The sequence below is a fragment of the Lathyrus oleraceus genome, chromosome 6 (assembly GCF_024323335.1).
Source record: "Lathyrus oleraceus cultivar Zhongwan6 chromosome 6, CAAS_Psat_ZW6_1.0, whole genome shotgun sequence".
NCBI classification, from domain to species: Eukaryota; Viridiplantae; Streptophyta; class Magnoliopsida; order Fabales; family Fabaceae; genus Lathyrus; species Lathyrus oleraceus.
Window position 1 is genome coordinate 434,766,323 of NC_066584.1, and position 17,294 is coordinate 434,783,616.

A 17,294-nucleotide genomic window follows, 5' to 3' on the forward strand; every position below is an offset into this window, starting at 1 on the left:
CTTAAAAGAACTCATAAAATCCATTTTGTGTCAGTATGCATCAACACATAAGCCTATGCATCGATACATACAGCATGTTGCAAATCACACAACTTTTTTTGTTCAGTATGCATCGATGCATACGAGTCATGTATCGATACATGGACAGGCAAAATGCTATATGGATCGATCCATACGTGCCTTGCATCGATCCATGATTAGTTGAAATGTCCTATGTATCAATGCATACGAATTATGCATCGATGCATGTTAGTTGAAATGTCATATGCATCAATACATACGAATTATGCATCGATCCATGCTTAATTCAATTCACCAAAAACTCACTTATCTTACAGTATGCATCGATGCATACTCTCATGTATCAATGCATAAGTCTGTTTTGTGCTCTAACAGTTTCTGTTTTTCAGCATATATAAGAGATGTTGTGACAGCAGTGAAAAATACGAATTCTTTGAGGGAAAACAATTGAACACAAGATCAAAAGCAGTGTAGCAGCAATTGTTTTGAGAGCACATAGAAACCTGAAAGAGACTTCATCTTCTTCATCTTCTCAATCACTTTTCTTCAAGAACATCAACACATAACCATTCTTGTTCTCTGAATTAAAGATTTATCGAGATAACGTTCAGTGGTACGATCAAGGATCTAGCTGTGGTTTTCAGTGGAACGATCGAGGATCTAGCTGAGTTGAAGATTGAAGGGGGTTTCGAGGAAAAACCTACTGGTTTATCCTTCAAGAACTGGAGTGTTCTTGAAGGTTTGTGAGTCACGTTTGCAGAACAGATTCAGCCGCAGCGTTGCGTTTGGAGATCGGGGGATTTCGCAAGCAGGTCGTGGAACCGGTGAATTGTTTGCAATTTCGTGCAGGAAATTCTTGATCGTGCTCAGATCAAGTGAAGGTTCATACAAGAAGAAGTTCTTGGAATTTAGAATTCTGTCTTTGTATCACAACCTTGTATCAACGAATTCGGCAATAATTGATAATCAAAGTTCTCAATTTCGTTTGAAATTGAGAGGGAGACGTACCCACACGCGAGGACGACGTGGGGAGCTTCCTTACCAAATCTCTGTGTATCGTATTCTTACCTTACTCCTCTTTACGTTTAAAACAGTTTTCGCAATTTCAGTTAGTGTGTTGTGATTGTTCCTTTTGCAAGACAGCAGTGGCAAGAAAACCTTTTTAATTAAACTCTACTGCTGTTCACCATTGATCACACACACACCAACTGTTTGACAAAATTGTTAGCTAAGGTTTTATTCATTGGAAATAGACTTTAATGATAAGTGCATTCAATTAGCTAAAATTCTGGTGTTGATAGTTTCTGTCATTCTTATTCAAATCCAGCATTAAACTCGTGTGTCCGGTTTTCTAGTAGCGGTTCAGAATAGACGGAAGTCGATTCGAGACTGATATTTTCCGCCAACTTTAAAAACTCTGATAAAACTTTAAATCCGTTAAATTTCGAAGAGGTGATCTATTCACCCCCCCTCTCGATCACTAGCCACACCGTCTAACAATATGATCCATCCAAATTGTTTTAATATCACGCGTTGGTTGTGATTACCATGCCTGCTGCACTGTTGACTCAAGACCACATGGAACGCGCGCTAGGGACCATCTGGTCTGCCACCTCAATTAATGAGGGAGATCAGATGGTCCACGTATTTTTGTAATTTCTGATTTTCATTTTAATTTCTTTAGTTTCATTAATTCATATTAATTTTAATATTGATCCAAAAAATATGGGATTTTCACCAAAAAATTTCAAATATTTTTCTCTTTTATTTTCTGAATTAAAATTATTTTTTGGATCAATATTAATATTTTTCATGATTTAATTGTTTTTGTGCATATTTTTAATTGTTTAAAAATACTTTTGACTTCTCAAAAATAATGAATTTTTTTCTCTAGGGTCCTTTGACCTTGTTTGACCTATGATAAATCTCTTGGCCATTTATTTGGTGTTTTAAAGAGATTTTAGGTTTTTGATCAAACATAATTTAATTTAATGCATTTTTAATTGATTTTTAATTATTTAATTGTGAATAAATTGTGTTGAGCTATTTTTGTTGAGTTGTGAAGTTTGACTATTGTGTTTGGGCCTTGGTCAAGGTTGATTTGACTTCATTGGATTAAAACCATTGGATTTAGGTGATTGATGAAATGTACATTTCATCTCCCAAAATGAATGAATGATTTTAATTTGATAAAATTCCTCCCATGACCAATTTGTGTTTGTCTCATTTCCCATCCCTCTTCATCTTCAATCTCATTCTATCCCATCCTTTCCATTGACCAATGATATCTCTATATCCTAAGGCTAATTGGTTCATAAACCAATACAAATATGGATGAGATTAGGTCCATCATTTTGCCATTTTCTTTTTAAGTGTGGTATGTTTTAGGAGTATGGTTCATTTTACCATATCTCTAACATGCATTAACACTAAAATTTCTATTGACCGGCCTCAGACAGTTGTGACTTCTATATAAGTCCAATTACGATTGCTTAACATAGCGCTAAATTTTGACCCAAAAGCATAGCATTCTAGTAAGTGAGATTGTAAGTATCCCCCCTTTCATGGTATTGTGTGGAAACTTGACCTTTTTTCCTTCCTTTGGAAGATGTCTTGGTTCAAGGATCCATGCTTGTGAATAGAGGGTTGAGTGTTCTCCAAAGAATGACTTAGGCCATTGAAAAGCAAAAACAATACTAACATCTAATCAACTAGCATTTGACTAACTTTTAATTTCAAGTCATTTACTTTATGCACTTTAAATACAAGTCTTTTATCATTTGTCATTATACATACCATTTAACTTGTTTATTTTAATGCCATTTTTACTTTGCTCACTTGAGCCATATATTGTGATTATATTGTGATTGTATATACTTTTTGTGTATTTTGTTTGTGTTTGTGGTCTTAGGACCTTAATGTACATAATAACAACAAAAAACCCTTAAAAAATGTTTGTGTGGACTGTTGGATTTGATCTGAGACTTGGAATTAGAATTAGGCAACACTCCCTATGCAAAAGGACTTAGCCAATGCCAACTTTTCTGAAGCCAAGCCATTGTGAATTGAACTTTCATCTAATGCAAGTATTGAGATCCCTTCTGAGTTCATCTGCTACATAGTCTTGATGCAAATGTTACTTTGAACCTGTGTCTAATGCCTATTTCTGAGCTATTCAAGGAGTATGTCATCTAGTACATGGAAGTTTAAGAAGAAGACTATGAAGTTGCTAGCTTGGATGTGGCTATCTTTATTTGATGCCTTTCTCTTCATCTTGATTGCTTATTGATATTGCTTGATTCTAAAGTCCAAAGGAAAAATGGCTTTCTATATGACATTCTTGTCTATTGGATTACATCTCATTGGTCAGATCTTTTCAACTCTTAACTTTTAAATTCTTGCTTAGGATTAGTCTCTTCATCTCCTCCCACTTCTTAAATTTCAAATCTCTCCCTCTCTTTCAAAACCTTCTTTGCTTGTGATTTTTAAACTTAGACATTATTACAAATTAGAAACTTTGGCCTTATGCCATTGCATTTTTAAACTCTTTTCTTAATCAAATTTGTAAATGAACTTAACCATACTTGACTTAAAATTTCAAAAAAAGACAAAAAGAACTAACACTCATTCAAACTTTTTTGGCCTTTTGTGCCTCTTTTAAACTTAAATTTTTGTTAAAAGCAATTCACTCACTTTGAAATTGATACCACGAACTACGAGGTATTGATCTCTCATTTTATGTTGGTACGTAGGCACAAGTCCAAAGGTCTTGTCAAACACAAAAATATAATTAATGAATTCTTTTCTCATCCTTACACTCTATTTATTGCAAAAATATTTTATATCAAAAGACACATACACACATAAAAAAGGGCTCCTTAGGAGTACCTAGGACACTTTGGGTGCTAGCATCTTCCCTCTGTGTAAACAACCCTCTTACCTGTAATCTCTAGCATTTTATTAGTTTTGATTTGAAAACTTCTTATCTTTGGGTTTTGTTCATACTTTTCTCTTTTCCTTTGGAAACAATAAAAGCGTGGTGGCAACTCTGGTTTTATTGACGTTAAGTTTATCCATAGCTTAATGGTCATGAATTTACTGCTACAATATCCTATTCGGGGCATCCTTGGATTGGTACATGAATTTGGAACCAGGGAAGACAAGAACATGGAAATATTTATCAGAGGCATTCTTGAATCAGTACAAGTATAATCTAGATATGGATCCTACAATATTGAAGCTACATAATCAGTCACAAAGGTCTAACGAGATATTCAAAGAGTACGCACAAAGGTGGCGCGAGATGGCTTCAAGAGTCAGACCTGCATTATCTGATGTTGAGTTGGTAGATGTCTTTATGGGAACTCTCTTGTACTATAAAAAGATGGTTGGTAGTTTATCTTCTAACTTTGATGATATAGTCATGATTGGAGAAAAAATATAAAGTGGGCTTAAGTCAAGAGTAATCATCGGCGATAATAGTTGTAATCAACAATCTGCATCTAGGAATCCTCCAAGTGATAATGCAAAACAAATGTTGTGACGACAAGTTCTCCTCAATACCAAGCTCCTATGGCCCCTACATCGTACTTTCCTTATCCATATGTAGTCTCCACTGAGTTCCGATAACAACCTTTCCAATATCAACCGCAGTTCCAACAGCCTCCCCAGGCTCCACAACAACAACAACCTCCTCATGGGCAGGCTCCACAAAGACAATATCTGAAGAACAAAAATCAGAATAAGAATTGTCGTAATCAGGGTCAGAATCATAATCAAAATCAAAGGCGTCCGCAGCATACAAAGATCCTTGTGTCGTACACTATATTATTATCCTATCTGGTGCATGTAGGGGACATTGTTCCTAAATATATCCCATCGGCAGTGTTTCCTTTTCATCCGAAACATAACCCCAATGTGTCATGTGCTTTCCATGCAGGATATATTGGGCCCGAGGATTGTATTGTGTATAGGAACAGAGTGCAAGAACTTATTGATCAAGATATTTTGTCTTTCACTGAGGAGAAACCAAATGTGAAGATCAATCTGTTGCCCAATCATGGTAGTCCAACAATAAACGCGGTTCTGGAAGAAGAAGAAGACAGATAAGTGGTCAGTCTAGTGGGTGATTTGAAGACTCCATTATCAATTATCTTAGAAAATTTACATAAGCATGGTGTTATGGACGGTATTCATGACAACTCTGACATATGCCAGACCGAGCCAGATAAATGTGAAGAACTTAAGGGTCGTGTCCAAGATTTGATGAATAAGGGGGTCTTACAGTTTGCAATATCTAGAGCCATGGAAGAATTTTCTATCATTGAGCCAATCGAGATTGTGTACTGAAAGAAGAAGATTGAAAAGCAGGTACATGTGGGATGACCCGAAGCGATCGTGTGTTTGCACCAAAGTATACTCCTACAGTTACACAAGAATCAATGGTGGTTCCTACTCCTTCTCCTCGGACAGGGGCGTTTATTTTTGTTCCCACTATTCCCGTTGGTACACTTGGTTCCTTCATGGAAATGGGTACTTCCAGTAGCACGGATGAAGCAGCCACTTCTAAGCGTAAAGAAGTAGTCAAAGAACTAGAGAAGATTGAAAAGTTTATTACTACAAAAGAGGGATAAAAGTGTCTTAAGCTGTTTAAGAAGATTGATTTCAATATTTTTAACCAGCTAGGTCAAACTCCTTCCAAGATTTCAATCTTATCATTACTACTCAGTTCAGAGGCTCACCACAAGGTTGTGCTGAAAGTTTTTAACACTTCCCACGTGATGCAAGACATTACAGTTTATTAATTTGATGACGTAGTGGCTAACATCACTGAAAGTCGGTACTTGGGTTTTAATGAAGCAGAATTGACAGCCGAGGGGCACAACCATAACAAGGCTTTTCACATCTTTGTTACTTGTGACCTTGGTCCCTAGGGTCCTGGTTAACACATTCTCTTCACTAAATGTGTTGCCAAAGAGCACATTGAGCAATTGCAGTTTTAAGGAGAAGAGATGTGGGCTAATGTGCTAATTGTGCAAGCTTTTGACAAATCAATGAGGGAATTCATTTGAGAGGTGTATGTTCTAGTCTGTGTGGGTCCTCACCAATTCACTATCACTTTCAAGTTATGGTGTCGGTGCAGTAACATCCACTTTACATCAGAAATTGAAGTTTATGTTTGGAGACAATCTCGTGATTGTTTATGGTGAGGAGGACTTTGTTATCAATGAGTTGTCATCCTTTCGATTTGAGACAGAGGAAGGGATAACTGATGTCCCTTTCCATTATTTAGATTTTGAGGATGTCAGCTCTTCTTCCATTAATCAAAGCATCTCAGAAGCTCTAGTGTTATCCTCATCAAAAAGTGCTAAAAAGACTCTTGAGAGGAGGCCTCTCTCCGGTTGGGGCCAAATTTTGAAAGTAGCTTAAAAGCACGACCACTTTGGTCTTGGTTACCATCTTACTTCCTGTCATTCAAATGCAAGGGTGCATAGGAATTTTAATCCAGTTAGGTTCACCTGTGCAGACTACCAGTATGATCTTTCCATGGCGGTGGTGGATGGTGCATTCTCCAACTGGCCAGCAATCTCCAGTTTCATCCGCAAGTGTCCTCCTGTATTCAAGCTAGACAACTGGACAGCTAATGTAGTCCATATGGTGTTTTCAGAAAATATGTAATGCATTTTGTTTTTCTCATCCCTTGCCCTTATCCGAGGCATGTGGATAACTTGTAGGGGTCTCTATTGTTTTTAAACACATTATGAAATCAATGAAAGACAGTTTTTTTACATTCAAAATTAAGATCCCTTTTCTTTATGTTATTTTTACTTTTTTGTCACTAAAATAAAATGGAAAAAGTTTATTTTTTTCTTTGTTACACTTTTTTCAAAAAGCTCATTCTAAAATAAGCTCATACACATGTAGAGCAAATAATTCCACTGAAAACAACTTGGCTGAAGTTTGCAGTAAATTTCAGTTTCCGATTAACCAAGCCGAAGATGACAGTGAGGAATATTGTGAAGTACCGGCTGAACTTCTAAGGCTTCTTGAGCATGAAGAGACAGAGATTCATCCATACAAAGAGCCGATAGAAGTGATCAATTTGGGTTCCGATGAAGTTGGAAGAGAAGTCAAGATAGGGGCACCCCTCTCAGAGCATGTACACAATGAGTTAGTCAAGCTACTTTGTGAATATGTTGATATATTTTCCTAGTTATCAAGATATGTCTGGTTTGGATACCAATATTGTTAAACATATCTTATCTCTCAAGCCCGAATGTCCTCTGGTTAAACAAAAGCTTCACAGAAGCAGACCCGACATGGCACTGAATATTAAAAAAGAGGTTAAAAAGAAGTTTGGTGTTGGCTTCTTAGCCATTGTTGAATATCCTCAGTGGGTTTCTAACATTGTCCCGATTCCGAAGAAATATGGGAAGGTTAGAATGTATGTGGATTACCAAGGTCTTAACAAATCAAGTCCGAAGGATGACTTTCCTTTGCCTCCTATTGATGTTCTCATAAATAACACTGCTCAACACTCAATATTTTCCTTCATTGATGGGTTTTCGGGATACAACCAAATAAAGATGGCTTCAGTCGATATGGAGAGGATAACTTTCATTACACCTTGGGGAACCTACTGCTACAAAGTTATGCCATTTGGTTTGAAGAATACAAGGGCAACATATCAACGTGCTATGATCACTCTCTTTCATGATATAATTCACAGAGATTGAAGTTTATGTAAACGATATGATTTCTAAATCCAAGACTGAAGACGACCATCTGGACCATTTGAGAAAGCTATTTTCCAGACTCTGGAAATTCAAACTAAGGTTGAATCCTGCGAAGTGCACCTTCGATCTGGCAAGTTGTTAGGGTTCATTGTGAGTCATAAGGGTATTGAGGTTAATCCTGATAAAGTGGGAGCAATTCAAGACATGTCAGCTCCGAAAACAGAAAAAGACGTCTGAGGTTTCCTTGGATGGCTGAACTACATTTCAAGGTTCATATCTCATTTGACGGCTACTTGTGAACCGATCTTTAAATTGCTAAAAAATAATCAAGTGATCGTATGGAATAATGATTGTCAAGAAGCATTTGAAGAAATAAAAAAGTACTTGCAAAAACCCATCGATCTTGAAACCACTTGTTCCTGGTAGACCACTAATCATATATCTTACCATGTTAGATGAATCAATGGGATGTGTATTGGGTCAATAAGATGATACTGGCCGAAAAGAGCATGCAATCTCTACTTGAGCAAGAAGTTCATCGAGTGTGAGACCAGATACTCTCTATTGGAGAAAACTTGTTGTGCTTTAGCTTGGGCAGCTCAACGCCTAAGACAATATATGATTTATCATACAATTTTGTTGATATCCAAAATGGATCCAATAAAATACATTTTTGAAAAGCCTGCTGTCAGTGGAAGAATTGCCCGGTGGTAAATGTTGTTAACCGAGTATGACATCCAATATGTAACCCAAAAAGCTTTCAAGGGGAGTTTCTTGTATAACTTACCTTCCTCATCAACCCGTGGAAGGTTATCAACTAATGAAATTTGACTTTCCCGATGAGGACATCATGTTCATTCGAGATTGCAATATTCCAGGCCCTAACGAAGGACCCGAACTAGGATCTCCATGGACGCTTGTGTTTGATGGTGCCTCTAATGCAAAAGTTCATGGGATATGGGCAATTATAACATCTCCGAATGATTTCCACATCCCGCTCACCGCTAGATTATACTTTGACTCCACAAATAATATGACAGAATATGAGGCATGTATCTACGGAATCGAAGAAGCTATCGATTTAAGAATAAATATTCTTGAGGTGTACGGGGACCCTACTTTAGTGATTAGTCAAGTTCTAGGAAACTAGGAAACTCGGGATAAGAAGTTGATTCCATATAGAGAACACATGTTGGAACTGATTCCCTATTTTGATGAAATCACTGTTCATTATATCTCAAGGGAAGAGAATCAGTTAGCCAATGCTCTAGCTGCTTTTGGAATCCATGTTTAAAGTTAACTGGAAGAATGAAGCACCTATCATCCATATTGACCACTTGGGTGAACCAACGCACTGTCTGGAAATGGAGGCTGAATATGACGATAAGCCTTGGTTCTATGACATCAAGAGATATCTGGAAAAACAAGAGTATCCCTAGAAAGCATCCATCACTGATAAGAAGTCTTTGAGAATATTTTTTTCTAAGTTCTTATTGAATGGGGGTGTGTTATACAAAAGGAATTATGATTACATGTTGCTCAGATGCGTGGATAGACACGAAGCAAGCACGATCATAAGGTCCATCCATGAGAGTTGTGAAGGTGTGCATACTAAAGGGTCCGCCATGGCCAAAAGATCCTTCGGGATGGTTATTATTGGACAACCATGGAGGCCGATTGTTACAACTTTGTCAAGAGATGTTACAAATGTCATATATTCATTGATAAGATCCATCTTCCTATGACTCCACTGAATGTTTTGACTTCTCCTTGGACCTTCACCATTGAATGTTTTGACTTCTCCAAAGGATTCTAATGGTCATCGTTTCATTCTGGTTGAAGCTACTTCATATAGTGGGTTGAATCTTCCTCCTATGCTAATGTTACAAGACAAGTGGTTACACGATTCATAAAGAAATAAATAATATGTCATTATGATGTTCCTAGCAAGATTTTTACTAACAATGTCAATAACCTCAACAACAAAATAATAAGTGACTTGTGCCATGAATTCAAGATCGAGCATCACAACTCTTCAACATACCGCCCCAAGATGAATGGTGTCATCGAAGAAGCTAATAAGAACATAAAGAAGATTGTCCAGAAGATGGTCAAGACGTATAAAGACTAGCATGAGATGCTTCCTTTTTCGTTGCATGGCTATAGAACCTCAGTACACACTTCCACTAGGGAAACCCTTGATTCACTTGTATATGGAATGGAGGTTGTTTTTCCTATCGAAGTTGAAATTCCCTCTCTAAGAGTCATCATGGAAGCATATATCAGTGAAGGAATAGATGCAATCCATATATGATCAATTCAATCTCATTAAAGAAAAAAATTTGACGGTCGTCTGCCATGGTCATTTGTACCAAAGGACCCTCAAAAGAGCTTTTGATAAGAAAGTTCACCCTCGCGTATACCAAGCAGGTGAACTCATGCTCAAGAGATACTCTCATATACATTCGGATCCTCGAGGCAAGTGGACTCCTAACTATGAAGGACCCTTCATTGTCAAAAAGGCCTTCTCAGGAGGGGCTCTCATTCTCACCATAATGGTTGGGGATGACTTGTCGTTTCTGGTGAATTCACATACAATCAAAATATAATATTCCTAAAAAGTGATGAATACAAAGCCTGCTAGATTGGAATCTGAAAGAACCAATCTAGGCAAAAATGGCTATCCCGACGGACAAAAAAAAAGAAGTGTCCATTCAAACGTTAGGGAAAAAAACAAATAAATATAAACAAGCATGCTAAGTTGAAAACCCAAATGGGCGACTTAGGCAAAAATGGGCATCCCGATGGACAAAAGAATAAAAATTCCATGCCAAAGATAGGGATAAAGGTAGTTTACTATATCTCTTGAGCCTGTCTCACCATCAGCTTGACCTTAGACAATATTGGATTAATCCAATCATCATCAACCGAAGCTAAGTGTTGGAGCCCAGTGCTATAGTGAATAATATTCAATGTTGTAATAAGTGGAAAATCAAACAAATTTCCCATTGTGTAGCGGTAAATTCATGACCATCAAGCTATGGATAAACTTAACGTCAATAAAACCAGAGTCGCCTGTAAGACCCCAATTTTGTCCCTAAGATCCCTCATGGCATCATATCATAACATTGCATTGCCTCAAGGATCATTGGACACCTTGCTTCCTTCCCTGTGGGTGGGTTATCTTTTTGAGAGTGCTTCTTAATCACCAAGCATGTTTGCATTTGTATATCATTGTTTTTCTTTTTATCACTAACCAAAAGTACAAAAATATGTCATCTAACCTTTGTCTTGCAGATGAAGCATTAACAGGCCAAAGCAATTAAAGGCATTCATTGAGCAATAGATGGTGGTCATTCTTGAGATTTGGACCCCACAATCATTATCAAGAGTTCTTATGAGCTGTGATGTCATTTTGAAGCAAAATCCTAAGTGGTAGAGGCTTGAATTTCATCAGAACATTTTCAGGTCATCTGAAGACCTAGAAAGTCAACTGCAAAGTCAACTGTGGATTTGGAGGTGGGAAGTGATTAGAAATACTTCATTCATGTTCAAACAAGACTCATTTGACATTTCATACACTCACATTGAAGAATTTGAAGTCAGGTCAAGAATTTCCAAAAATAGCAAGTGACCTATAATTTGAACTTTCCAAAAATGGAAAGATTTTGGACCAACTTCCAATCAATATTACATCATCAAGAAAGCATCAAATGAAATTTTGTTGAACATGAAAGTTGTATATCTTTCTCTCCCATTTCCAAAATGTCCAAGATCATGAGCATATGATGTGTGGTTAAGGAGATATGATCAAATCACGGCAAAGTATGCTTGAAGATTCAAATGGGCATAACTTTTCAACTAAAGCTCCAAAATGAGTGGTTCTTTTTACATTTTGTTCATCATAACATGCACTTTCCAAATGTACCATTACATGACATGAATTTCATTTGCATGGTCTTTGGATTATTCATGAAGATTTTTTAAGGAAGTTCCATAAAATCATTTTGGTGGATCATATGCATACAAAACCATTTCCAAAACTTGCATGGGATATTTTTAAGTGATTTTGGTTCAGCAAAATGCACTGTTCACGTGGCTACCACATGTATAAGGTGAAAAACCATTTTTGTACATACACCTCATAAGTTGCTAATCTCCATTTCATTTGGCTTAAATAGGTTCTAAACATGATTAGTATGGGGTATATAAGGTTAAACCTAACTGCATTTGCAATAAACATTCATTTTCAGATCTGAATCTCAAAATTCTCCAAACTTTTCTCTCAAATTTTTTTGCAATTTCTTCACACAAGAACCTTTCCTGTTGGTTGATTCATGATCATGAAGCATTGATAAGCAAGATTGGACGTGGAATTGAGAGAAATCGTGCCACATTTGAACATACTCGAAGCTTGAAGCATCCATGGTGATTTCAAAATTTGCTGGATTCATGTGCAGTTAAGCTTCAAATTCATCATCAATCAACTCCATAAGCATTGTAAAGAAGATTTGGAGCATTGGCTGAGCTTGAAGCGCGAGATTCCAACTTCTGCTCTTCAAGAGGTCATGATTCGATCTCTCTAATTCTCAAATTTATTATGATATTTGTGTAGATCTAGGTTTGCTGGTAATTCTGAGCTTTGGATCGTGAATTTTCATGCACTATTGGCTGAGTTAGGTTAGTTTAAAGTTTCATGTATGAAATTTCATGTGCTCGATTCTGTTTGTGTAAGTTGATTCATGCTTAGTTCTTGCTTGATCCATGATCTCCTTGGAAAGATCTATGTGTTGATGTACTTAATCTTGATTTCTGGAGAAAATTTCTGGAAACGCATGAAGGTTTCCACTGTTCATCTTCATGAAGATGAAGATCATCGTTTCCAGGTTTTGCTGCGAACCTGCTTCGGTTTTGCTACGGATTTTCAAATTAGCTACGAATTTTTGCAGCGCTAGGGTTTAAGTCAAAACGGTGTCGTTTTGATTGGAGCGCGCATATTTGAATCTGGCAATGGATCGATTCCTGCCGAGTGAATATTTTCAAAATGCTTCATCATTTTCCACTTTCCCTCCTATTTTCATACCTTAGCTCCATTTTAATTTTCAATTTTTTTCCAAACTTCCAAAAATCATTATAAATTCAAAAATGCATCAATTTCACTCCAATTTTTTGCACAATGCTCCTTGGTTTGTCTACTTTTTTATCATCATAATTTCCAAAGTTGTGTTTGGCTGGATTTTATTTTGTGCTAGAATGATAGATCATATGTCCATATTTGATCTTGCCTTGCTTATTCTATCATGAAATGCTTGTTTCTTATCCAATGTATGTGAAATTTTGCATGATGAAATTAGACACATTGCCTGACATTTTGGCTTCGGTTTGGTATTTTTCCTATGCATTATATCTGTTTTATGCTTGTGCTAAGTTGGTGTGACAATTTGTGTCACACCTTTGAATGATCAATTTGTGCCATGTGATTTCTATGCCATATGATCTCTGATTCTCCTGATTTTTTGTATGTTGATCATGTTAGATGTCTTGAATGTGCATGAATTTTTACAGATTTATTTGAATCATTTCTGTTTTGATTTGAATTTTTCGTTCATGTTGGTCACATATGAGCTTTGAAATTGCCTTGAACTTCACTTGATCATGAAATGCTTTTGGTGATTGATTTTGATGTGAGACCTTTTAGGATATGTCAATAAGTGTTTGAAGTTGCTTCATGTTAAAATTCATCCCCTGTTTTAAATTTTTTCTCCATCTTTGACCCTAGGCTTTGACCTAGTGGTTTGTTGCTTACATTTGAGCTTTGATATCAGGTTAAGCATTCAAGTTCCATAATTGGTGATGCTCCATGATGTGAATATTGATGTTTGCTTGTGATTACTAACATTGTGTGTTTTGTAGGTTGATGCTCACTCATTTGTGTTTGCTTTATGGTTTATACACATTGCACATTGAGATCATCTATTGCTTATTGATTGTTATCTGTTTGTCTGAGTATTGTGCTGATTTGCTTAGTTGTTTCCACATGTACCTAAGTTGCTTTAAGTTCATTTGAACTTTTCTTTTGCTTGGTTGCTTAACCACTTAGGTATGATCTCTCATCTTCATGTAGTCTGGAAGACCTATTGTTATTGGTAGGCACCTGTCTGAAGCCCTCCTTAAGAGGCAATGCTTGTGATTGTTTAACTTTTGTGCCAAGCAGGTAAAGTCCTCTTATGAGGCAATTGGCAGATAAAAGAGATGTGTAATCCATCTCCTGCTACTCAGTGTGTCATTCACCTTGCTCACACCCTGTGTTGATGCATTGTGAATAATAACCCAAGATCTTATAGAGTCCATTTGTGGAGAAGAGTTCCAACTTTCTGAACTCCCACACTTTCCATTGATCAAAGCTCTCCCTGACCAGGGATAAGAGCTATGAGGCACACCCCTCATCTCCTTTTCATCTGCTTCACCCAACTCTCAATGTTAGGGTTAAGAGCTCAAAATAGCCCATTCCAGTTGGCTGTAAAGCCTAACCTTGCTTGAGCCTAATTGATTATGTATAGTGTGTGCTAATTGACTTGTTTGTTTGATTACTTGATTCATCTGTGCATATTTGCTTATGTGTGCCTTGGTGCATGTATCATCATTACTTGTATATCATTTCATAATCATTGTTCATTACTTTGTGACATTGTGTTTTGTCCATGGAGGAGGCAAGCATAAGTCCATTGATTGGCAGTTGTTTCCTATGATATGGTAGGAGACTAGTATAAGTCCATTGATTGGCATCTGGTATCCTTGTTTCTTGGTTTTGTGAGACTAGTATAAGTCCATTGATTGGCATCTGGTATCCTTGTTTCTCTTTGTTTTAGGAGATTGGAATAAGTCCATTGATTGGCATCTGGTATCCACTTTTGTTTTGTGAGATTGGAATAAGTCCATTGATTGGCATCCGGGATCCATTTACTTTATCCATCTTGTTATTTGCTTATTGCATTGTTGCCTATTCCAAAGGAATCACTTGAATCATCTATATATGATCTCAAGAGGTGAACATCTAAGAAGTTTTACTTCCTCACCCTCCCACCTTTTGTTTCTTTAAACCTCCATGTGCATGTTAACCCAAAACCTGAAAACTATTGTGCAAACATCTTCATTTGTTTTCAAATTAGAAACCTAGGCCTTAGGCCTTTGATTTTTCAAACTTCATTTTCATAATACTTCTTTTGAATTGAATTCTAATCACACTTTGACCATCTTCTGTGAATAGTCCTAATTGGTTAATTTCACTCACTCAATTGTTTTGTGGCTTTGTCCATTCTTGATAAGTTTTCATACATTAGCCATAGGTTTGATTTATCCTAGTTGGTTGATGTTAATCTCACCTTTTGTCCTTAGTGATTGAATTGTAAGACTTCCTTGCTTATTATAGGGTTAACCCCTCACTAGCAAGTTGAAGCTTTTCTCACATGGTGGACTTGTTGTTTGTATAGGTTGAGTTTTCTCCCGTGGATAACGAAAGACCTTAGGGCTTTTGTTTAAAATAAATCCACTCATATATTTGGAAATCTTTTAGCCGAACTACGGCGTTTTGATCCTTACCTTCCATGGAAAGGTACGTAGGCAACGGGTTCATCCGTTCAAACACAAAAATAATAACTTGTATATTCTTTTCTCATCCATTCAATCCACGTTTGCACAATAAATATTTCATAAACAAATAACATTTCGTACAACAAGTTGGGAAAAGGGCTCCCTAGGAGTACCTAGGACGTTTTGGGTGCCTAACACCTTCCCATTGCGTAATTAACCCCTTACCCAGATCTCTGACCTTTCATTAGTTTTCTATGTGTAAAACTTCTTAGGCTTTTGTTCGCTTTTTAGCCATTCCTTTGGATAAATAAAAGTGCGGTGGCGACTCGATTCTTTATATGCTTTGCTTTTGATTTAGTCAATAAATCATAAAGTGACGAATACACCGCTACATCGCCACCACGCTTTTATTATTTCCAAAGGAAAATGGTAAAAGTGCGAACAAAACCCAAAGACAAGAAGTTTTCAAATCAAAACTAATAAAATATCAGAGATTATAGGTAAGAGGGTTAGTTACATAAAGGGGGATTTTAGCATCCAAAGTGTCCTAGGTACTCCTAGGGAGCCCTTTTTGTGTACAAGTGTTTTGGTCTAAATGATGTTTGGTAAAATATAGAGTGGGGTGGATGAGAAAAGAATTCATTAATTATATTTTTGTGTTTGACAAGACCTTCGGTCGTATGCCGAAGTACCAACATAAAAATGAGGGATCAAAACCCCGAAGTTCGTGGTAAAAATATCAAAGAAGTTGGTGAATTGATTTTAACAAAAGTTTAACAAGAAAAGGCACAAAAGGCCAAAGATTTGAATGAGGTCGTTAGTTATTTTTGTCTTTTTGAAATTGAAGTCAATATGGTTAAGTTCATTCACAAGTTTGATTAAGAAAAAGTTTGAAAATTCATTGGCATAAGGCCAAAGTTTCTAATCATTAAAACATGTCTGAGTTAAAAAACACAAACAAATAAAGTTTTGAAAAGAGAGAGAGATTTTGAAATTTAAGAAGTGGGAGGAGATGAAGGGACTATCCTAGACAAAAAAATTAAAAGTTAAGGGTTGAAAAGATCTGACCAATGAGATGTAATCCAATAGACAAGAATGTCACATGGAAATCCATTTTCCTTTGGACTTTAGCAAGCAACAAGTATAAGCAATATCCAAGCCAACCAAATGAAGACCAAGACATCAAATAAAGATAGCCAAAATATCCAAGCAAGTAATCCAATAGGTAGCCGCCTTAAATTTCTTCCAATGTATCTGATGAAAAGATTCATTGATTAACTCAGAAGCAATCATCAGACACCACTAATCATAATAGTATAACAAATTAAGCACAAAGACAAAGTGACAGATGAATCAGGGGCACTCAAGGCTTGAATTAGATGGAAGGTACAGTCAAACATAGCTTAGTCCCAAATAATGGCATTGGCCAAGTCCTCAAAGCATAGGGAAGTTGCCTTTCCTAAGTCCAAAAGTTCAGATCAAGTCCCACAGTCCACCAACATATTTTTTTAGAGTTTTTGATGTTATTAGGTGTTTTAAGGTCCTAAGACCATAATCAAAACAAACAAACAATATATACAATCACAAGATATGGCTCAAATGAGCAAAGTGAAAAGGACTGAAACATAAACAAGTTGCATGAAATGTAAATGGCATATGAATGATAAAGATACTGAAATTTAAATTGCATTAAGTAAATGACTTGAAAGTAAAGAAAAATTAATAAAGAGTTAGTCAAATTTTAGTGAAGATTTTTAATTGATTAAGTCATTCTTTGGAGAACACTCAACCATTCATTCACAAGTATGAATTCTTGAACCAAGACATTATCCATGAGAAGGGATCCAACTTGGATAAATCAACAAGTATGCCACTAGCTCTCGTGAAAGGAAAAAAAGTCAAGTTCTCACACAATGCCATGAAGAATGGGAGAATTACAATCTCACT